General features: G+C 54.9%; 11 non-coding genes across 11 annotated transcripts; 3 read left to right on the top strand and 8 right to left on the bottom strand.

Annotated features, from left to right (window-relative positions):
* Positions 1-190: 190 nt before the first annotated feature.
* Positions 191-262, bottom strand: TRNAP-UGG (transfer RNA proline (anticodon UGG)). The gene has a single exon. It is a non-coding gene; the product is annotated as a tRNA-Pro (tRNA).
* A 1,165-nt stretch (positions 263-1,427) lies between these two features.
* Positions 1,428-1,500, bottom strand: TRNAK-CUU (transfer RNA lysine (anticodon CUU)). The gene has a single exon. It is a non-coding gene; the product is annotated as a tRNA-Lys (tRNA).
* A 429-nt stretch (positions 1,501-1,929) lies between these two features.
* On the bottom strand, positions 1,930-2,001 carry TRNAP-AGG (transfer RNA proline (anticodon AGG)). The gene has a single exon. It is a non-coding gene; the product is annotated as a tRNA-Pro (tRNA).
* A 783-nt stretch (positions 2,002-2,784) lies between these two features.
* Positions 2,785-2,856, bottom strand: TRNAP-UGG (transfer RNA proline (anticodon UGG)). Its single transcript has one exon. It is a non-coding gene; the product is annotated as a tRNA-Pro (tRNA).
* A 3,537-nt stretch (positions 2,857-6,393) lies between these two features.
* Positions 6,394-6,466, bottom strand: TRNAK-CUU (transfer RNA lysine (anticodon CUU)). The gene has a single exon. It is a non-coding gene; the product is annotated as a tRNA-Lys (tRNA).
* A 1,159-nt stretch (positions 6,467-7,625) lies between these two features.
* TRNAR-CCU (transfer RNA arginine (anticodon CCU)) lies at positions 7,626-7,698 on the top strand. Its single transcript has one exon. It is a non-coding gene; the product is annotated as a tRNA-Arg (tRNA).
* A 2,093-nt stretch (positions 7,699-9,791) lies between these two features.
* Positions 9,792-9,863, bottom strand: TRNAP-CGG (transfer RNA proline (anticodon CGG)). Its single transcript has one exon. It is a non-coding gene; the product is annotated as a tRNA-Pro (tRNA).
* A 1,196-nt stretch (positions 9,864-11,059) lies between these two features.
* On the bottom strand, positions 11,060-11,132 carry TRNAK-CUU (transfer RNA lysine (anticodon CUU)). Its single transcript has one exon. It is a non-coding gene; the product is annotated as a tRNA-Lys (tRNA).
* A 3,545-nt stretch (positions 11,133-14,677) lies between these two features.
* TRNAK-CUU (transfer RNA lysine (anticodon CUU)) lies at positions 14,678-14,750 on the top strand. Its single transcript has one exon. It is a non-coding gene; the product is annotated as a tRNA-Lys (tRNA).
* Positions 14,751-16,115: 1,365 nt separating this feature from the next.
* On the bottom strand, positions 16,116-16,188 carry TRNAK-CUU (transfer RNA lysine (anticodon CUU)). The gene has a single exon. It is a non-coding gene; the product is annotated as a tRNA-Lys (tRNA).
* Positions 16,189-18,430: 2,242 nt separating this feature from the next.
* On the top strand, positions 18,431-18,502 carry TRNAP-AGG (transfer RNA proline (anticodon AGG)). The gene has a single exon. It is a non-coding gene; the product is annotated as a tRNA-Pro (tRNA).
* The last annotated feature ends 2,898 nt before the right edge of the window (positions 18,503-21,400 follow it).

A 21,400-nucleotide genomic window follows, 5' to 3' on the forward strand; every position in this document is an offset into this window, starting at 1 on the left:
GGTCAAAACCAAGACAGCCCTCTTCGAACGTGGGGCCCCCAACCCCCGAGGCTGAATGTGAGAGTCGCTTTGTTCTACCGACTGATCCGGCCGGACAGCAGCGGTCCTGGCCTCAGATGCCCTAGGCGCGCCTTGCGTCTCCCCGAAGCTTCCACCAGGTCTGCCTTCAGTCCTCTTAAAGAAAAAGGACGGGCTCGTCCGGGATTTGAACCCGGGACCTCTCGCACCCAAAGCGAGAATCATACCCCTAGACCAACGAGCCAACACACACCTCCCACCCCCTCCCCCCGTCCCTCTGCAGGTGACTCCCGAGAAGCTCGCCGCTGTAGCTCAGTTGTCAGTGTGTGCACCTGCGAAACCCGCTCTGTGGGTTCTTGAGGTCGCGGGTTCGCAGCCGAACTCCGGTTGCAGACAGACGGTTAGATTATCTGCTCCTCTTGCGGCGGGAGCTGGAGGGAGACCCCGCAGCTGCAGCTCGGATCAGTTTTGGCCTCAAATGGAGGCAGGAGACTGGCCGCCCAGAACACCTCGCCTGCAGTCGTCCTCACACGGGGACCGATGGGGGGTGGGGGGTGGGGCGGTGCCTGGGCCTCCTGAGGAAGTGAGGAAAACAGATTTTGGAAGAACCCTAGATTTCTGAATCCAATTCTGCCCCAACGGTGCAACGTTTTTGAGCGAGAGGAGGAGGGGGAGGCGGTTTCCGGCCATGGATCCCAGGTCCAGGGGAAGGAGGAGGGGCTCAGGTTTTTACACTCTTTTGTATTTTGATTAGAACCAGTCCTGGTGGTGGAGAAGGCAATGGCACCCCACTTCAGTACTCTTGCCTGGAGAATCCCATGGACAGAGGAGCCTGGTAGGCTGCAGTCCATGGGGTCGCTGAGTCGGACACGACTGAGCGACTTCACTTTGACTTTTCACTTTCATGCATTGGAGGAGGAAATGGCAACCCACTCCAGTGTTCTTCCCTGGAGAATCCCTTGGACAGAGGAGCCTGGTGGGCTGCCGTCTATGCTGTCGCACAGAGTCGGACACAACTGAAGCGACTTAGCAGCAGCAGCAGCAGCAGTGTTCCCTGAGGAGGAAAACCCTTGTGACCCTTAAAGGGCGTTGGTTCTTGCTTTGTCCTGACCTGCTTACTCCCTTGCTGCTAAGTCACTTCAGTCGTGTCCGACTCTGTGCGACCCCGTAGACGGCTTACTCCCTTGACCTTCCATAAATGGGAGTCTAGCTATCCCGAATAGAGGCCCATCTGCTACAAAGAGCAGACAACTCTGAGGGCAGGACCCAGGCTGGCTTCCTAAGGTGAGCAGGAATCTGTATGTCTGCACCCTGTGCCTCCAACAGGGCAGTTTTAAATCGGAAATCTACAGCTGGGAGCAGAAGACCAACCCACGTGAGCCAAGAATCCAAATAGGTGGCAAAAACTACGCCCAACGTGGGGCTCGAACCCACGACCCTGAGATTAAGAGTCTCATGCTCTACCGACTGAGCTAGCCGGGCGGCTGCACAGAGCCGTCTGCAGACAAGTGTCGGAACTTGACGGCTGTGGACCGCCCCAAATGACAGGATGGAGTAAGTCCCGGGGTCAGCGAGGACGTGGAGGGACTGGATTTGAGGCGGGGCTGGGCTCCAGACGCAAATGCCAGCAGCGCATCTCCTCTCTGCACGCCAATATCCTGGCCTCCTGACCTGGGACTGTGGGACCCAGGCTTGACGGTTCAGAGACCTGCAAGCGAAGAACCACCGGCTCTTAATGCAGAGGAAGGGAACCTCTCTCAGTCTTCCGTGTCTGGAACTCGGACTGAAAATGTAGCTTGTAAAGACACTCGTGGAGACACTTTGGCTACTGGGCCTCAATGAAAATTTTGAAACGACGACAAGGGGAGGCACAGAGTGGGCCCTGAGACCCGCAAGTGGGGAAGAAAAGCAGGGCTCGTCCGGGATTTGAACCCGGGACCTCTCGCACCCTAAGCGAGAATCATACCCCTAGACCAACGAGCCGCACACACTACGGGTTTTGGCTCCCCTCTCTGATGCCGTGGTGTCTGGGAGCTGGACCCGCGACGCCAGTGAGGTGGTGCCGAAGGGAGACCCCAATTTCAGACCCACTGGGAAGTGCGGGGTTCCAGGAATGACGCGCGCGGAGAAAACCCAGCGCTCCCGGGCCGGCAAAACGGACAGAAGCCCCTGCGCTCCGACAGTCCGGGGTCCGCGCCGCCTCCCTTCCGCCGTCGGGCGACAGAGAGCCCCGGACCAGGAAGGGCGTTCGGCCTCTGTCCCCGCGCCGCTCATCGGTCACTTCGCAGGCCACCTCGCAGCCGCGAGCGCAGGGGACCCGCTGGACAAAGCCGGCGAGGGACTCCGGGTCGCGCGTGCAGGTGGGGAGCGCTCGAGAGCGGGCGGGGGCGCGGAGGGTCCCGGAGCCTCGATCTCTGGGACGCTCGCTTTGCGGGCGGCCGAACCCCCAAGACGTGGCCCCGGGTGATCGCTCAACAAATGCTGGCGGAGTGCATCGAGAGGACACCGCCTCCGCCTCGGCCTCCCGTGCTGCTAGCGCTTCTCCCGGCTCAGCTCCCCGCTCCCGCCCCCGCAGGTCAAAACCAAGACAGCCCTCTTCGAACGTGGGGCCCCCAACCCCCGAGGCTGAATGTGAGAGTCGCTTTGTTCTACCGACTGATCCGGCCGGACAGCAGCGGTCCTGGCCTCAGATGCCCTAGACACACCTTGCGTCTCCCCGACGCTCCATCAGGTCGACCTGCAGTTCTCCTTTTAAAGAAAAGGAACGGGCTCGTCCGGGATTTGAACCCGGGACCTCTCGCACCCAAAGCGAGAATCATACCCCTAGACCAAGGAGCCGACACACACAACAACCCCTCCCCCATTCCCTCTGCAGGTGACTCCGGGGAAGCTCGCCGTTGTAGCTCAGTTGTCAGTGTGTGCACCTGCAAAACCCGCTCTGTGGGTTCTTGAGGTCGCGGGTTCGCAGCCGAACTCCGGCCTCAGACAGATGGTTAGCTCATTGGCTCCTCCTGCTGTGGGAGATGGAGGGAGACTGGGAAGCTGCAGCTCTCCGTTCTTGGGAGGTCCCTGAAGCCACCCACCCACCTGGCCTCAAGTGGCTGCCGTTGACTCCAGCCCTGCACCTCGCCCGCAGGCGGCTCTCTCCAGGACCTATCGGGGGTGCCTGGACCTGAGGCAAAGCAGACTCTGCAACTACCGGAACAACCTTTTATCCCTCTATTTAATTGACATCTGAACCAAATTCTCCTCCAAACAGAGCACTATCTCAGCAAGAGGAGGAGAAGGCGGAGGTTCCCAGGGAAGGCTCACTGGTTCAGGCGTGAGTGAAAGTCGCTCAGTCGTGTCCGACTCTTTGTGACCCAATGGACTATACAGTCCGTGGAATTCTTCAGGCCAGAATACTGGATCCATAAGCCATTCCCTTTTCCAAGGGATCTTCCCAACCCAGGGAGACGAACCCAAGTCTCCTGCATAGCAGGCGGATTCTTTACCAGCTGAGCCACTAGGAGTCTCCATTAGGAGCAAAAGGGTCGAATTCCCCGGGCAGCCTAGGTCTTCACACTTTTTAATTGGGGGGCTTGTCAGCTTTAACGGGCATTAGTTCTGGCCTTGTCCTGAACTCCTTACTCCCCTCGCCTTCCAAAAATGGGAGTCTACAAGCCCCCACGAGAGGCCCAAACGCTCAAAGGAGAGGACCACAGCGAGGGCAGGACCCAGCATAGACGCCTATGGTGATCAGGAATTTATGTGTTTCCACTCACTGAGCCTTTAACAGGGCAGTTTTTAGTCGGGAGTGGACAGCTGGGAGTAGAAAACTAGCTCACATGGGACAGGAATCCACAATATACAGAGAAAAAAAAAAGGCATCGAAAAAGTCGCCCAAAGTGGGGCTCAAACCCACGACGACCCTGAGATTAAGCTAGCCGGGCAGCTGCGCTTTGCCACGTGCTCCGAATTTCCGAAGGTGACTGGCTATAGACCACTCCAAATGACAGGAGAGGGCAGGATCGGGGTCAGAGGGGACATGGAGTCCTCTCCGGGCATTCTGAGTGTCTAGACTGCCTAGAATCTGTGGTGTCCTCAGACAGAGGAGGAGCTGTGCGGGGCTGCAGTGGGGCTCCGCACTGACGGATGGACGGCAGTTGGCTGGTGGCTCAGCGGCGGCCAGAAGCCCTGCAGCATGGACAGAACTCAGGGCAGACCCAAGCGGGATGATCTCACAACGTGTAGACGGACACTCGGCCCCAAATGAGGATGGGCCCACCTACTTGCTGTTGCCAAATATCTGTTAAAGCCACGTCTGGGCTCAGGATGATGCCAGGGTCTGCTTCAGATTATGGGTATTTTCAGCTGCACAGGTGGCCCTCAACCCAAACCACCAAAGTCAGACGCAGCCTGAGATCCCGGATGTTGCCTGGTACTGAGTTGAATTCGGTCTTTCTCTGGGCTCTGACACAGCCTGAGGCCCACATGTTGACTCCAGTCCCCACCATGAGGCCAGGGGATGTGGGTGTGTCAGCTTGAGGAGGCGCCAGGAATATGAGGACACAGCTCCTGCCTCAGGGTGGTGGAAAGCAGGCCTGAGCCGTGGGTTCCTTCTGCCAAAATATTTTGCTGAGCCCCAACTGACTCTGAGTCTGGTCGGATCACTGATGGGAACCCTCAGGATCCAGAGCTAGAAGCTGCCATCTGGGACAAGACTCTTCAGGTTTCTGCCCAAAGTGGGGTGGAAGAGAGTGAGGTGTGGAAGAGTGTGGGACAAGAGTGGGCCCAGGGAGCTGGGAGGGGGCCTCAGAGAGAAAACCAGTGCTTCCAGCAGCCCAGAGTTGCCTGGCTCAGGGAGGTGGCCTGTGGTGGGCAGACAGGATGGAAGCTCAAGCAAGAATTAGTTTTGCAGTCTTGAGACACTGTTCTAAATGATTTACCAAAAAAAAAATTAACTTAATATCCCAAGCAAATCTTTGAGGCATGAGCTGCTATTATCCCCACTCTACAGATGGGGCCCTTGAGAGGCCCTTGAGAGCCCAGGCTTGGTGGGTCCAGATCTGTGAAGTCCAGATGGGGAATAGAGGAGCCTGGTCCTGTAGCCCTCCCCCAACCCTAAAAGAACTGCCCAGGATTTGCATCCTGGACCACTCACACCTAGAGGGAGGCTCAAAACCCCAGGCCACCAGCCACTTGGGTGTGGAGATTTCCTAGATCTCCACAAGGTTACTAGAGTGCTCCTGAAACTGAGGTTCAGGGACAGAGTCTGTGCAGGGAAGTATGGATGTGTGGGTCAGGGACATAGATCAGTCCACAGTGTCCCAAAGTGATACCCAGGGCAAGGGGGGGAGAGCAGGGCTTGGACCCCAGGACTCCCTGTCACTACCTACTCCCTCCTGTCTCAACCCCTTTGCTCTCCATCATAAAGTAAAAGCACCTGGAATCAGAGTCTGTCATTCCAGGCACACCACAAAAATGTCCTGAGGGCAAGGGAAGGGCTTGTCCAGCATTTGAATCTGCCCACAGAGAGGGATCAGAGAAGGCAATGGCACCCCACTCCAGTACTCTTGCCTGGAAAATCCCATGGATGGAGGAGCCTGGTAGGCTGCAGTCCATGGGGTCGCTAAGACAGCGACTTCACTTTCACTTTTCACTTTCATGCATTGGAGAAGGAAATAGCAACCCACTCCAGTGTTCTTGCCTGGAGAATCTCAGAGGTGGGGGAGTCTGGTGGGCTGATGTCTATGGGGTCGCACAGAGTCCAACATGACTGAAGTGACTTAGCAACAGCAGAGAGGGGTAGGATGTGAGTCTCACTTGGTGTGAGGGCACCAGGGGCCCTATGGAACCATCCAAAGCCATCTGAAGAGTATAACTGAGGCACGGAGACCCCAGTCAGTCAGGGAGCAGAACCTACACCACAGCAATAGGGCAGGGACCCCTCCAGGCCTGGCTTTGTCTTTTCTTGTTTAAGACACACCCTCCCTGCTCCCTCTGCCCCGAATGTCTCCTGAGGGGAAAATCACACCCCAAATCGGTGTCCTTTCTTCCTCCTCATACGATAAGGTGACTAAGACTTTGTGTTTGTTTTCTCAGAAAAGTGAAAGTCGCTTAGTCCTGTCTGACTCTTTGCCACCCTCCATGGACTATACAGTCCTTGGAATTCTCCGGCAAGAAAACTGGAGCCATAAACTGTTCCCTTCTCCAGGGGATCTTCCCAACCCAGGGATGGAACTCAGGTCTACCCACATTACAGGTGGATTCTTTACCAGCTGTGCCACCAGGGAAGCCGTTTCTCAGGAAGATTTCTCCAAATCGGATTCGGAGTTATTGAAAAGCCCATGCAAAGCCTATGCAAATGACAGGGGTTCCCAAAATAGGAAACCCCGCCCAACGTGGGGCTCGAACCCACGACCCTGAGATTAAGAGTCTCATGCTCTACCGACTGAGCTAGCCGGGCCTTGCTAGAACAGGTCAAGCCCACGTGACTGGCTGGCTACTCCTACATCGCCTTTTCTTCCCATCTTCTTCCTCCTGCCAGAGGTTACAGGCACTGAATCGCGGAGCTGCTGTCTTCCACTCTTGACCCAAGCTCTAGGTCCGCAGAGGAAAGTCGGGTCCCCAGTCCCTCGCTCCAGCGAGTACTCGCTGGAGCCTCCACAGCGAGTCCCCTTTGCTCCGGTAGGGGCAATTTGTGGTCTGGGGTCGCAGAGTCCTCAGCCTGGACGCCCGGAGTGCGAGAAGCTGCGACCTCCTCCCTTCCTTAGCATCATCCCAGATCGGGTCCCGGATTCGAGCCCCAAGGGCGTCGTCGTGGGACAAGGTGCCGCGCGCGGCTCGGAGGACGAGTGCGGAGGTTCTGAACTCCATCTCCTTCCCCAACTCGGTCCTTGCCCACAGGTCCCATCCGGGTCCCGTGGTCCCCCTGAGTCTCCAGGTGAGACGAGCAGAGGGTGAGGGACACTTCTTCCAGCAGGAAAAGTCTGTAGCCACCGCCTTCCCTGTGCTGGGCACTAAAAAGGGGGGAGAGGTGATGGATCCCCTCCTCCTGGAGCTTTCCCGGCTTGCCCCTCCTGAAAGCGACAGTGTCTGGAAACTCGGGGATGCCCAAGACTGTCGTGAAGGGCCAGTCGCCCCCAAGGCCAGCACCGTACCCTTAAACCAAAGAGCCAGAACGAAGATGACGCATTCTGGTCCTTGGTCGCCCTGACACCGCCCTTCCTCCCCTCTCCCCCGCCCCCCGCCCCGCAACTAGGGCAGAGGCGGGATTCTCTGCTCCGAGAGAGGGAACCTGGGGGAAGTTTCGGTGCCGATACCCTGAAGGGGATGGTGAGGTTATGCTTGGTGTTCTAGGGTCCGGGGTTCGGTGATACACACTCAGGGTGGCTTCCACCACCACCCCCACCTCCACCCCGACTCCCTCCTCCATCCCCACCAGGCGCGGGGGGACTTGGGCAACCCTGGGACCCTAGGGTACCGGGCACAAGGGTGCATATATCCCAAGCCCGTGCTTGTCCCTAAACAAAGGAAGCAGCGCAGCAAAATACTGGAACAGAAGTCTCGCGCTCTAAGTGTAGAAGGGGCGGGTCCTGGACAGGAAGCGAGCGCCTGAAGAGCACGCCCCGGTGGCCTAATGGAGAAGGCACTGGCCTCCTAAGCCAGGGATTGTGGGTTCGAGTCCCACCCGGGGTAATCGGTCACATTTTGGCATCTGTATGTTGGGGTGGCTTCTGTCAGCAAAAACTGTTGTCAACCTCATCCCTGAGAGCTGCACCTTCTAGGACCCCCAAAGTTGGAGGACGGGTGTTTCTTTAGGTGTCTCCAGTGAAAGTGAGGAAGGAAGGGAGCTGGCTAGGGGATAAGGGACATGTCACAGAGGAGCAAAATCTTTAAAGTTCTGATATGTCCTTAAACTATTTAGAATGTTTACATTTAAAAATCAATGTACTTTTTATAGACTGAAAAAGACCATATGATCATCTCAATACATGCAGTAAAGGCACTTGATAAGTCCAACCTCCATTCCTGATTTTAAAAACTCTTAGCAAACTAGTGTTTGAGGGGTAGATGGAAGAGATAACAAAGCCATGAGAAAAATGTTGAGGATGATGAATTTGTTCATTATTTTGACTCTGGTGATGGTTTGGGAGTACACAAAGGTCAAAATGTATGAAATTGTGTACTTTAAATGTGTTACACTCTATTATATAAAAATTTTTAAAAATTGAAGTATAAATGATGTACAATATTTTATGTTACAGGTGTACAATATAGTGATTCACAATTTTAAAGATTATACTTCATTCATAATTACTAGAAAAATTGACTTTATTCCCTGTGTTGTACAGTATATCATTGTAGCTTATTTTGTACATAGTAGTTTCTACCTATTAATCCCTTATCCCATATGCCCCTTTCCCTGTTCCATCTCCTCACTGGTAGCCATTGGCTTTTTCTCTAAATATCTGTGAGTCTGAATAAAGCTTTTTTTTTTTTTCTTTTTTAATGACCACAAATTATTTGACACTCTTTGCAGTGAGGAGTGGGGGTCTTTGGACTGACCCCACTTGAACCTCAGTGAACTGTGGCTGTGACTTCTTCATATAATAATGTAGGGCTGAAGTGACACTGTAGGACCTTCAAGGTTGGATTCTAAGCGGCTGCAGCTTCCATCTTGTCCAGTAGAACACATACGTGGGGTTCCAAGTTGCCAGGTAAGAAATTCAATGAGCTAAACTAAAAGTTGGCAAATATATTTTTTTCTTTATTTTTTGATTGGAGGATAATTGCTTAACAATGTTGTGTTGGTTTCTGCCCTACAACAATGTAAATAAGTCATATATATATATATATATATATATATATATATATATGAAGGAAATGGCAACCCACTCCAGTACTCTTGCCTGGAAAATTCCACGGATTGAGGAGCCTGGTAGGCTCTGGTCCATGGGGTCGCAAAGAGTCGGAAGCGACTGAGTGACTTCACTTTCTTTCTTTCTATAGTTCCTTTTGGAGAAGGAAATGGCAACCCACTTCAGTGTTCTTGCCTGGAGAATCCCATGGACGGAGGGGCCTGGTGGGCTACAGTATATGGGCTTGCAAAGAGTCAGACACCACCAAGCAACTAACACACACACACACACACATACACATGTATAAGCCTCCCTTCCAATGGTGAATGTATGTAGTGGAAGAATTTTGAATTCTGGAACAAAAGAAGAATGCCTTCAATCAAATTTCTATTTAACATCTTATTAGATGTCAGATCTTAACTACTCTATTGGGGATCAACCCGAGACTCCAGCAATGAAAACGGCGAATCTTGATTAACCACTGGACCACCAGGGAATTCCCACAGATTTTTAAAATAGTAACAAAAAGGTGAAATTAAGTGCAGTATATTTTAACTAAACCAATATATATCTAAAGTATCATTTCAACAAGTTATCAGATCTCTTACTTTATTTGGATCGAGTTTTCAAAAGCCAATGTGTATTTTTACACCTTTACCAACGCATCTCGGACCAGCCGGAAGAAACCCGTGTCCAGTTTCGGGAAAAAGCTGCGTGCGGGGAAGGAAGAACCGAGCAGAGCTGTGCGCTGGAGCAGGGACCGTGAGTTCAGGTTCCCGGGCTCGGGAGAGGTAGAGGGGTGTGAGCCGGGGTCAGCATCAACAAGGAGGGGCCTGAAGTGGAGCGCAGCAACCGTGGCCGGATAAATCTCTAGGTTTGCTCTCGGTTCTCCGGGCTCTAAAACTATGGGTAACCCGGAAAGGGTAACCTGGGCTCGTCCGGGATTTGAACCCGGGACCTCTCGCACCCGAAGCGAGAATCATACCCCTAGACCAACGAGCCACCCCTGCAAAGTCGCTCTCAACTCTTCGTTTACAACTATTCCCATCCTTGCTCGAGTCAGGTTTATTCCGAAGTAGACTGGCAGAGGGGCCCTTGAATTGGGGCGGGGAGACCCAGGAAACCCAGGCCAGCAGGGGCAGAAAGAGAGGCCCGCTAAGCCAGGATCAGGAAGGGTTGATTCCTGGACCACAGGGGGATTGATCCCCGCCCTAGGGGAGTGAGCAGCAGAAACATGGGGGCGGGGGGCGGGGGGCGTGGGACCAGAGGCTTGGATGAGCGGGAGGGCATCTTACAGGACGAGCACCGGCAGTCCAGGGGACCCCGAGCCTCAGGCTGACAGCGTGGGGCTGTGGATTGTGGCTACGGAGCAGGCAGGCACAGGGGACTGGCATCAAGCAGGCGCCGATCCCCTAAGGTGGGGCCTGTGCCCTAGAACCTCCAGAGGAGGAGGATCAGGGGAAGGAGGTGACCGCTTCGCCTTATGCGCCTGGCCCCAGGACTGCCAGCCTGTGCGCGGGAGAAGAGTGGCGGATCCCCCTTCTGATCCCCAAAGCCCCACACGGTGGGAGAGGACCACCTTGGGAGCCTCCTGCGGTTCTGGGCAAATCCCTTCCATGGGAAAAGTAAGGCAGGGTGGAGTCAACAGGGGCTGGCTCATTTGAACAGTTCAGTGGGTTTTAGGGTGTGGGGGCTGGGTGATCAAGCCCTGGGTGATTCGGGCCAGGGGAAATATTGGCTTGGTGTGTGAAAGTTAGATAAAGACATGACTCAGTGTGTGGACTGAATTTGTTGGTTTGCAAACTGTTTACTTCCTCTAGGAATTAGCTAGCCCTGGGGTTGGGAGTCTGTCACCAGCCAGCAGGCACCTCCAAAAGATCAAACCATCAAGAAATGAAGATCTTCCCTGTCTCCTTCTTTATGAAAGTTCCATGCTTTCTCCGTGACCCTAGGTCGTCGTTGTTGCTTAGCTGCTCAGTCGTGTGGGACTCTTTCTGACTCTGGACTGTAGCGGACCAGGCGCCTCCGGCCATGGGTTTCCTAGGCAAGAATACCGGAGTGAGTTGCCGTTTTCTTTTCCTAGTTCGAGGTCTTGAAATTTGGTCCCCGGGATCTGTGATTGGTGTGGCTAGGACTCTGTGAATGTTTGCTTGCCGCATAAGACTCTGAACTCCCCTAACGCAGCTTAACAAAAGCTACGCCCAACGTGGGGCTCGAACCCACGACCCTGAGATTAAGAGTCTCATGCTCTACCGACTGAGCTAGCCGGGCGGCTCTTTGATCTTTTTTTCTTTGAAGGAACCACCCCTGTCCATAGGTCCCTGCTGTGCACAGCTTGGCCCCTTCCAGTTTACTTGAGAAACAGCCAAGAAGCCTCAGGTTTGAAGACTGCGAGGGGGCAGGACGGCCTCGACTGAAATGCAGAGACTTGCCTAGGGTGCCCAGGGAAGGGGGGAAAGGGGAGGCTGACCCAGACGGACAGATGGAGGCCAGGTGGGAGCGTGCAGCGCTGGGAGGTCAGTGCCTGGGCCCCTGAAGCCCCATGCACGGTCCCAGGACCCCGCACGCAGGAGGCAGCCCCATGAAACTGCCTTCTTGCTTCCCAGATATGGGATCAGAACCCAAGTTTCCCCCGACCATCCCTCCTCCCGTGGGGTGGGAAGATCAGGACCCTCTTGCAGACGGAGGACGGAGTCCTGAAGATTAGGCTCACTAGAAATGGGTAGCACAAGGCGTTCTTATCTACGGTGGTCTTGGGGTGAGTCGCCAGGGCCTGCAAGAGCTCTTGAGGACGAATCTGGGCCCCGTGGCCCCCGCCCCCAATACACACTACCCACCCCACCCCAACCTACACCCTGATTTAGGGCGGACCGTGTGGCCTGAACCGGAATGACCCAGGAGACCCGCTGCAACCCTGGAGGGGGAACCCGGTACCCAGGGGGTGTGACGCAGTGTCCAGCCAGGGCCAACTTCTTCCTTCCCAGTCAGTTTCTGGAATAAGGAAGGGAACTGTGAGGCACCTAGAGCTACACGGGGGCTTTGGGAGCCCAGCCCAGGAGCCCCAGGGTCTGCCCTGGACCCTGGTCCCCCTTCCTGTAGGGTGAACTTGGCTTTGATCCAAGGTCAGTGGCTGGGGCTGGCCAGTTGGTCTTGAGTTTGGGTTTCAAGGGGAGCCCTCATGTGGTCCCTGCGACTGGGCCTGGGCCAGAGGGAGGGCCCAGGGGCAGTGGATGGGTGGAGAGGCGATCCCCTGGCCCCTGGGGCCCAGAGTGTCGATCTCATTTCTCTCTGGAGAGTAAGGCAGATCCTCCAGCCACAAGCTCTGCTTCCCTCCAGGGAGGGAGGATCTGGGGACCACCCAAACTGAGTGAGGGAGAGGAGAGAGGAGGACGTGGATGACACCAAGGAAAAATAGGAGCCCATATGCTGTGGCTTGTTCGTGTAGGGGTGTGATTCTTGCTTTGGGAGTGGGAGGTCCTGGGTTCAAATCCCAAATGAACCCCTATGGTTAGCTGGTTTAGGGGTTTTTGTTTGTTTGTTTTTTTTTTTAGGAAAATCTGTCAGTGGTTCAGCACCACAGACACTGGCATTCCAGACTGCAGAGATGAGGATATACATCAGACTGAGAGAGAGCAGATGCCAAGGACCACCAGCCAGAAGGACTTCTCTGTTCTGAGGGTGCTTTTCTTGCTTTAGATGTGAGAGGTCCCGAATTCAACCCCAAGAGTTCTCTTCAGAACCAAGCAGGCAGGGCCTGGCTGTACTGTCTGTGTAGACCAACAGCCCTCGGTGTTGGAGCCAGCTAGGAGTGTGGGGCTGCTGGCTCAGGGTGTCACTCAGGCAGACAGGGCCCCCTGGGGCAGGGGGAAAGACTGGGCTCAAAGGGTAGCCCCTTCCATAGCAATCACCCCCACACCCAGCCCAAGGGGCCACCTGCAGGAGCTGTTTCTGATGGCCTCTTCTGTTCCTAAACCACATGACTCCTGTACTCAGGGCAACACTTTTGGCCTAGTTCTGCAGTCCCCAAACTGTGTGTGAAGGCACCTTTATGGCATTTTAAATTTTCCAGGGATGTTTTGAAGTTTTGAGAGAAAGAGCAATAGTCAACATCCATTAGACACCATTCTATGTGAACCACTGGTTCGAGGCCGTTCAGTTTCAAGTTTTATGATTATATATATATATATATATTTTTTTTTTTTTGCAAAGTTAAGTTTTCTGTGGCTTCTGTGGAAAAAGCAAGCACTGCTGGAAAATCAATGTGAGTGGGAACTTAGAGTGGCGGTGTTCAATCTGATTCTGGGGTTGGAGAAGCTGTACAGGGCCCATCAAGTGCACACACTCCATTAGAAAATAATGATGATTATTCAAAAGGAATATAAAAATAGTATTAACAGTATTCTTCTCAAAAAGGCACTGTGCTGGGTTGAATGGTGTCCTAATGCTCATGGTCATCCAGAATCTCAGAAGGTAGGGTGCCTGAACAGTAGTATATTTATTAGGTGTTATATATATATCTCTCTCTCAGAATCAAACATATATAGAGCGTCATAAAACTTGAAACTGAACTGCCTTAAACAAGTGGATTTGTCCAGGATTTGAACCCAGGACTTCATGCACCCAAAGGAGGAATCATACCCCTACACCAACAAGCTATCATAATCTTACTGACTGTCCTTGGTGTCATCCACGTCCTCCTCTCTCCTCTCCCTCATTCAGTTTAGGCGGTCCCCCAGATCCTCCCTCCCCGGAGGGAAGGGGGGCTTGTGGCTGGAGGATCTGCCTTACTCTCCAGAGAGAAATGAGATCGACACTGTGGGCCCCAGAGGCTGGGGAGGTCGCCTCTCCACCCATCCACTGCCCCTGGGCTCTCCCTCTGGCCCAGGCCCAGTCGCAGGGACTGCATGAGGGCTCCCCGTGAAACCCAAACTGGAGACCAACTGACCAGCCCCAGCCACTGACCTTGGATCAAAGCCAAGTCTCACCCTCCAGGAAGGGGGACTAGGGTCCAGGGCAGACCCTGGGGCTCCTGGGCTGGGCTCCCAAAGTCCCCGTGTAGCTCTAGGTGCCTCACAGTTCCCTTCCTTATTCCAGAAACTGACTGGGAAGGAAGAAGTTGGCCCTGGCTGGACACTGCGTCACACCCCCTGGGTACCGGGTTCCCTGTCCCAGGGTTGCAGCGGGTCTCCTGGGTCGTTCTGGATAATTCAGGCGGGCCGCCTAAAGCGGGGCGGGGTAGGGCGTGGCGTGGCAAGTGAGTGGTGAGTATTCGGGGCAGGGGTCAGGGGGACCAAGGTTTGGCCCTAGGAGCTCTCGCAGGCCCTGGGGACTCACCCCCAGACCACTGTAGAAAAGAACGCCTTGTGCCACCTATCTTAGTGACCTTGCCCTCCCGTCTGCAAGAGGGTCCTGATTTCCCTCCGGCCCTCACGGGAGGGAGGGACGGTTGGGGGAAGCTTGGGTTCTGATCCCATATCTGGGAAGCAAGAAGACAATTTCGTGGGGCCGCCTCCTGCGTGCGGGGTCCCGTGACGTGCATGGGATTCAGGGGCCCAGGCACCGGTGTCTCAGCGCGGCGCGCTCCGGGGCCTCCATATGCCTGTCCGTCTGGGTCAGCTTCCGCCCCCCACCTCGCCCCTCCCCGCCCCGCTAAGCAAGTCTCTAAATTACGGTCAAGGCTGTCCCGCGCCCTCGCAGCCTTCAAACCTGAGGCTTCCTGGCAGTTTTTCGAAAAAACTGGGAGAAGCCAAGCTGTGCACAGCAGGGACCTATGGACAGGGATCGATCTTCCAAAGGAGAGACAGGGTAAACAAGCAGCCCGGCTAGCTCAGTCGGTAGAGCATGAGACTCTTAATCTCAGGGTCGTGGGTTCGAGCCCCACGTTGGGCGCAGCTTTTGTTAAGCTGGTAAGGGAGTTCAGATTCTTCCATGTGGAGCAAGCATTCACAGAATCCTAGCCACACATATCTGCAGATGGGGCTACTGGTAAAGCAGCCACCTGCCAATGTAGGAGACAGAGAGACGCAGTTTCGATCCATGTGTCAGGAGGATCCTCTGAATGGCAACCCACTCCAGTATTCTTGCCGGGAGAATCCCACGGACAAAGGAGCCTGGCGAGCTACAGCCCATAGGGTCGCGAAGAGTCAGACACGACTGAGACGACTTAGCACGCACACACACAAGTTGCCCAGATTGTGGTAATTTGTTAGGGCAACCACAGCTAACACTGGTCCTGAAGGTAAGACTTTTCCACCCCTCCCATAAAGCTACTAAGGTATACGGACCTAACTATTCTGTACCCCAGACCGTTCTTTCTTTTCACCTAAGAACACCAGGAAATATTCCTGAGACTAAGTGTGCCTTAGTCTGGCCGGAGTAGCAGCCTGGGTCCTGGGACCTGGAGTTCCAAGGGTCCGGGGGAGGGGCAGGGGCAGCCTCGCTGATGGCACTCTAAGAGAAGTCTGGGTTCCTACCAAAAAAGAAAGCAAACCTGCTCCCGTCAAACACCCAGCCTGCCCTTTTAGAAGGCTAGACCCTTGACAGAAAACAAGAAAATCCGTTGATGGAAACTGTATCCCGTCATCCTCGCTTTCCCCCAAATCGGGAAGCGAAACGCCCCGTGTCCATGTCCTTTTTACTGGGGAGAGTGGAGCAAAGTTGAGAGCCCCCCCCCCTCCCCCCGCCAAATAAGAGACCACCGATTGCCGGGCCCGGGGGTGAGGGGCGGGTTGGGGAGGGAAGTTCTGAGCAGCCCCTCCTCAGGCACGCGGGGAGTCCTGCTTCGGAGGAGCCTCCTGATGGCGCTCCCCAAACCTCGGTGCCTGGAACTGGCCGGGGCGCTCCGGGCCCGGAGAGTCGCCCTCCATCCCCGCCCTGCCCACCCCCGCCGCCGGCACCTACACCCCGGGCGGCGGGCACCTGGGGCTCCCGGAGTCCGGGGTTCTATGAGCTCCTAGTCAAGTGCAGCGGCGCCGGTCGCTCGGGGTTTACTAAATCTAAGATCCAGGGGCTGGGCGTCTTCTCGGGCCAGGTATTCAAAAGCTGGCTGGCGGGCCAAAGGTCTGAACCGCTTCGCTCAAGGTGGAGACGGAAGTCTGCGGCTGAAATGTGTGACGATCCAGGGAACCGATTAGGTTGCTGGCAACGTAGGTCCCCTGGCTGCCTGTATCGGTAAAAACCTCTGGAAACGGTTCTTAGTATTTTCCTTCTGGTGGTGTGCCGCCCCTGTGGCCTCTTCATCATCCAAAAAGCACACGCCCAACGTGGGGCTCGAACCCACGACCCTGAGATTAAGAGTCTCATGCTCTACCGACTGAGCTAGCCGGGCTTAGACGAGGGGCGTTTTTGACTCCCCGCAGCTGAGTCCCAAAGGCGGGTCCTGCAAAAAAAAAGAAGAAGAAGAAAAAAAAATCGGCACAGGTGCGGGCGTCCTGGAGCCCGCCCTCTGGGCATTCAGGCGGTTGGCACAGTCCCTGGACGTCCAGCTGGGCATCGTCCCCCCTCCGCCTCCCCGCGCCCTCCGCCGCCTCTCCCCGGACCCCCATTCTCATGCAGTTGTCGGCAGGCAGGGATTCTTTCTCTTACTGTTAAAGTGGAACTTTTGGCCTGGGGCCATTAGTCACAGCCCTGGGTCAGGGTCTCTCAGGGTGGTCCTCGGGGGTTGAGGGTGGGGGCAAGGAACAGCCCCTCTCCTGGGTCCGAGTATGGCTCAGAGGAGCCCGGATCATGGCTCCCTCTGCCTATGTAATCCGGAATCTAACTCATGATTGAGCTCCCATCTATTTATGGCTTCAGTTGTTTAAAATGACCTTAAGAATCAGCCCCTTGCGCTCCTCTTCTGACCTATGCGCAGCACCACAGAGTCCCAGAGGGGAGGGCTCGTGGGCTACTCCTTTGCTCCTGTGTAGGGTCCTCGCATCCGCGACTCCAGGGAGCCACTGCTCTGCCCACGACCACCTGTGTCTTGGGACTATCTTGGAAGAGTCAGAAACTGATCCTGGGCCCTTCCCAGGATGCTTCGTCTGTTCAGAAGGTCTCTGGGACGGGGGTGGGGGGATGGGGGGATGGGGGGTGGGGGGTGGGGCGGGGGGGGGCACATTGTTTACCATTCCTGCTGAGCTTGGAAAACCCATCCTGGGTAGGATTGTGTTCCTGACCTCTCTCCTCTTACCCACAAAGTTCCAGAGTCTAGAAAAGCTGCCGCTACTGAAAAGTCAGAAGGACTAGACTGGGACATTCCAGGGACCCCTTCCTGCCTCCCTCCCCCTGCCCCCCCACAGTACCAAGTGACAGCTCTAGCTTTGAAGGTCCATTGGAGGAGATCAGAAATGCTAATACCCAAAGCTGAAGCTCCATTTGCCCCAAACCCGGGCAATAGAAACCTTCTCCAAGACCCAACACACTGTTCCTGCTCCGGGTGGAGCCCGGGCCCAGGATCCCTGGCTTAAAAGGCCAAGAGACCCAGCAGGCCCTGGGCCTTCCCCCACAACAAGGCTAAGTCTTCCCATCCTTCCACCCGTGGACCCTGCATCAGCCCCTCTTCCAACACCCACTCCAGTCAACCCCACTGCCTCTGCTCTGCCCCACATCTCCCCCTCTTCTCTCTGCCCCCAGGTCAGCACTCGAACCAGCCTTCCTGGCCTTCCAGGTGTGTGTGTGTGTCTGCTCAAAGGTCACAGCCTCCCCCACTGGGGCTGGTGCCCTTAGAGCTGGTCCCTGCAGAGTTCTCAGCACAGGGCCTGGTACATGGAGTGTGTGGGATGAGTCAGAATGCACAGTGGGGAGGAGGGTCACTGAGGTCGCAGGGTCAACAGGGACATGCAAGGGTGGTATCTCAGGTCTGACAAGTCCCGGCAGAATCTAGGTGTGAGCTCTTCTGAACGTTTTAGGGCCTGGGCTTGGGTGTACAGGGAAGAGCGGGCCCTCTGCCGAGCTCTGAAGAGGGCAGAGCCTCCGGGCAGGGGCCCGGGGATGGTGGTGGTGGCGGGTGGCCTGTGGACAAGGCCACCAGCTCAGGGATGGAGGCTCCCGCGGGAGGGCCCTGGGAAAGGCCCAGGCCACATTAGTTGCTCCTCTGGGGTGACCAGTGCACGTGGCCCCTAAGCCTCAGGAGACCCACATTTCTCTGAATATAATTCTCTTCCATGGAGAAGACTGACAGCTGTGTAGCTCGTGGCCTTGTCGGGAGCAGAAGAATCCAGGCACCGCGGCTCCAGCTCTGTTCCCAGTCCCCAGCCTTTGGTTGTAGAGAGAGGAAAGGACCCTCAAGTTCCTCTGCGGTGGAGGCCTCAGTGATGGTGGCCTGGCGTCGCCAGTCGAGCCAGGACTAGGGGAGGCAGAACGGAGTACCAGATGTCCAGAGGATCAGGCTCCCGGACCTGGTGCGCACAGGGGCGGCGACACTGCACTCTCCTCTTCTAGACGGCAGAGAACTGAACTTACCGGAGCCCTTTGTGAAGCACCTCGGAAGCCCTTTGTGAAGCACCTCGGAAGCGGGGAGCCGTGGCCCTGAGGCTGGACAGGGAAGTGATGTGACGATAATATGGAATGGGCAAAGAAAGTGTTACTGTGGCTCGTTGGTCTAGGGGTATGATTCTCGCTTAGGGTGCGAGAGGTCCCGGGTTCAAATCCCGGACGAGCCCATCTTTTTATCCCCAGAACTCCCAGTGTACCTATTCCAGGGCCTCTTGTGGACACCAAGTGTGGTCTGATGTACCATCACCCGCCCACCCCATCCACTCAGCCCGCTAGCCTGAGCGGAAGGGCTAGAGGTCCAGAATCTGAGTCCTGAATTTGGGCTCCACATTAAATAGCTTAGCGGGTGGGAATTATGAAGAGAGAGCCCCAGGCACAGCGGGCGACCACAGCTCCCGCCTGGGACGCCGAACCCTGCCCGCGTCCCTGTGCCGCGCGGCACAGGCAGGTGGTTTTCCCCGCCTGGCCGCCAGGGGGCGCGCCGCGCCAACGCTGCCGCGCGATGAAGAGCAGCGCTTCCTCCCCGCCCGGGTCTGGGAAGGCTCCCGGGTCCGTTCCGGCCGGGGGAACATCTGGCCGCCCGGCTTTGCTGCTGCTGTTCTTAACGACCCGTGCGGGGTCGGGCGGAGAAGGCAATGGCACCCCACTCCAGTACTCTTGCCTGGAAAATCCCATGGACGGAGGAGCCTGGTTGGCTGCGGTCCATGGGGTCGCTAAGAGTCGGACACGACTGAGCGACTTCACTTTCCCTTTTCACTTTCATGCATTGGAAAGGAAAATGGCAACCCACTCCTCTTGCCTGGAGAATCCCAGGGACGCGGGAGCCTGGTGGGCTGCCGTCTATGGGGTCGCACAGAGTCGGACACGACTGAAGCGACTTAGCGCAGCAGCAGCGGGGTCGGAAAGCTCCCCTGGACCACCACCCCTCTTCCCACGGGGTGAAAGGAGATAGTAGGGAGCCCGTGCAGGACTGCTCCGAGCATCCACCTGAGGAAATGGACCCCTTAACTTCGGCCGAAGTGTCTCCTCACCTCCCTTTTCCCCTCCTGGGACCTGAAACGTCGGGGCCGTTGGCCCAGCACCTAGTAGCAGCGTCCCCTCCTCCCCCGCCCTGCTTTAATCCGGCTTCTAATGATGGACATTAACGTTCCCCCCAACCTTCTCTTTGTTCACTCGGGGAGCAGTAGGAGGCGCCCCTCCTGCCTCCTGCCAGGGGCCGTCGGCGGAAGCCTAGTGGACAGTATGAACTCTCACTCCAGCCCAGCAGGTCCCATCCTGTGGGAATTGCCCTCAGCAGACAGCAACAGGGTGACCCCCTCTTTCCCTACCGGGGGGCGCCTGCTCAGAGAAGGCTGCTAACCCGGAAGATTTAAATGAGATCTAGAGTCTCATAATGCCGAAACTGTCCAAGATGCAATTGAAAACCACTGATGAAACTGAGAACCAGAAAAATGTCAATTTGAAGGATAAATGACAATCAAGAGAAGCTGACTCAGGTATTGGAACCATCGGCCAAGGAAGGCAAACGTGGTTAAGCAGCCATGTAAAAATGCTTCAGAGAGCAATTACAAGCCACTTAAAACAAATTTAAAAATGAAAGTCTCAAATAAATAAAATAAAGAATAACCAACTGAGAAGCTTAGAACAGAAACATACAATAATCAAAATAAAAAAACTTAATTGACAGGCAATGGCAGGATCAACAGGACAGACGAATCAGTTGAAGATATAACAATAGATATTACCCAATCTGAAGAACAGAGAAAATAAACTTAAAAAAATAAACCAAGTAACAGAGCCTCAAGGCTTTGTGGGGCTTTAACAAAATATATAATATTGGAGTCTTGAAGACCTAAGAGAAGAGAAAGATGGGGCTAAACAGTGTTAGAAGAAATAGTAACTAAAAAAAGAAAAAGAGAAATGAAATCGCTGAAAGTTTCTGGTGGATTAAAAAAATAAATAAAATTTAGAAGAGGATGTACTTGCACCTCTCCATTCTTTGATCAAAGAATAAAGTTTTCAAAATAAACCTTACTTTTAAAAGTTTTGAAACAAAAAAATTAAGCAGAATCACATAACCCCTCATCCCCCACCCCCACACCAGAGCCTCCCCTGTCTCTGTGTATATTTGAAACCTGTGTACGACATTGTTTCACCCATAAAAGTTTTTTGCCTTAACTCTACAAATAAAGTCCTCCGTTTTAAAATAATCTAATGCCATATGCACATCCAACAGCATTAAGGATGGCCCCACAGTATTCTATGGTGCTCAGTGCCTGCAGGCTCCTGCTGCCTCCTAACCTCCCTTTGCATTCGGCTGGCTGGTTTCAGGATGCAGGCCAGCTCTGCACATGGGGACTGATGGAGTCTGAAATCTCAAGGGATCCTCAGAAAATTCTCTGAAGCACCCTGTCTCCAGAATTTGGGGTAGCGGGGATGGGGGGGAGCAGATAACCTCTGCCCTCACTCCCAGTCCACTGTATATCTGAAGTGGCTTTCTGCTCTAGAGAGGCAAGCTGGGAGGGGGATGTGGCAGGGTAGCCTCATCCTCAGCCTACCCAGGTCTCACAAGTGCGGGGCAAGCATCTGCTTTCTTCCTCCAGGGCCACCTCACTTCTGATTCTGAATCCTGGGAGACTGGCCGAAACAGGAGTGAGCAGGGTAGGTGTCCTGGTGGGTGCCCCGGGGTCTCCAACCCCTTCCAGCAATCCACCACCAGGTCCTTGGTTCCAACAATTCAAGATCACCCAAAGGACAGACCGAGAAGGGTTGGGCAAAATAAAACTTTAAATAAAAAAAAAGTTTATTTTAGATAATGGGCAGGAAGCATGGATGGTGTCATGTGAACATAGAATCCAGTAGAATCCAGCATGTCTAACAATTCTTTTCAGTTCACGGGTTTGTTTGTGCAAATACAGTGGTGGGTCCCTTGCCATTGCCCGATTTCAGTTGATCTCCTCATCCAGGAGTATCCCGATCAGCTTGGGCAGGTCCACCCTCAGTTCTGTGCCAGTTGCAGGGCTCCTGGCAGCTGCTGAACAGCTGTCTGTCTGTCCCTCTGTCAG

This window comes from Bos mutus, chromosome 25 (genome assembly GCF_027580195.1).
Source record: "Bos mutus isolate GX-2022 chromosome 25, NWIPB_WYAK_1.1, whole genome shotgun sequence".
Lineage (NCBI taxonomy): Eukaryota > Metazoa > Chordata > Mammalia > Artiodactyla > Bovidae > Bos > Bos mutus.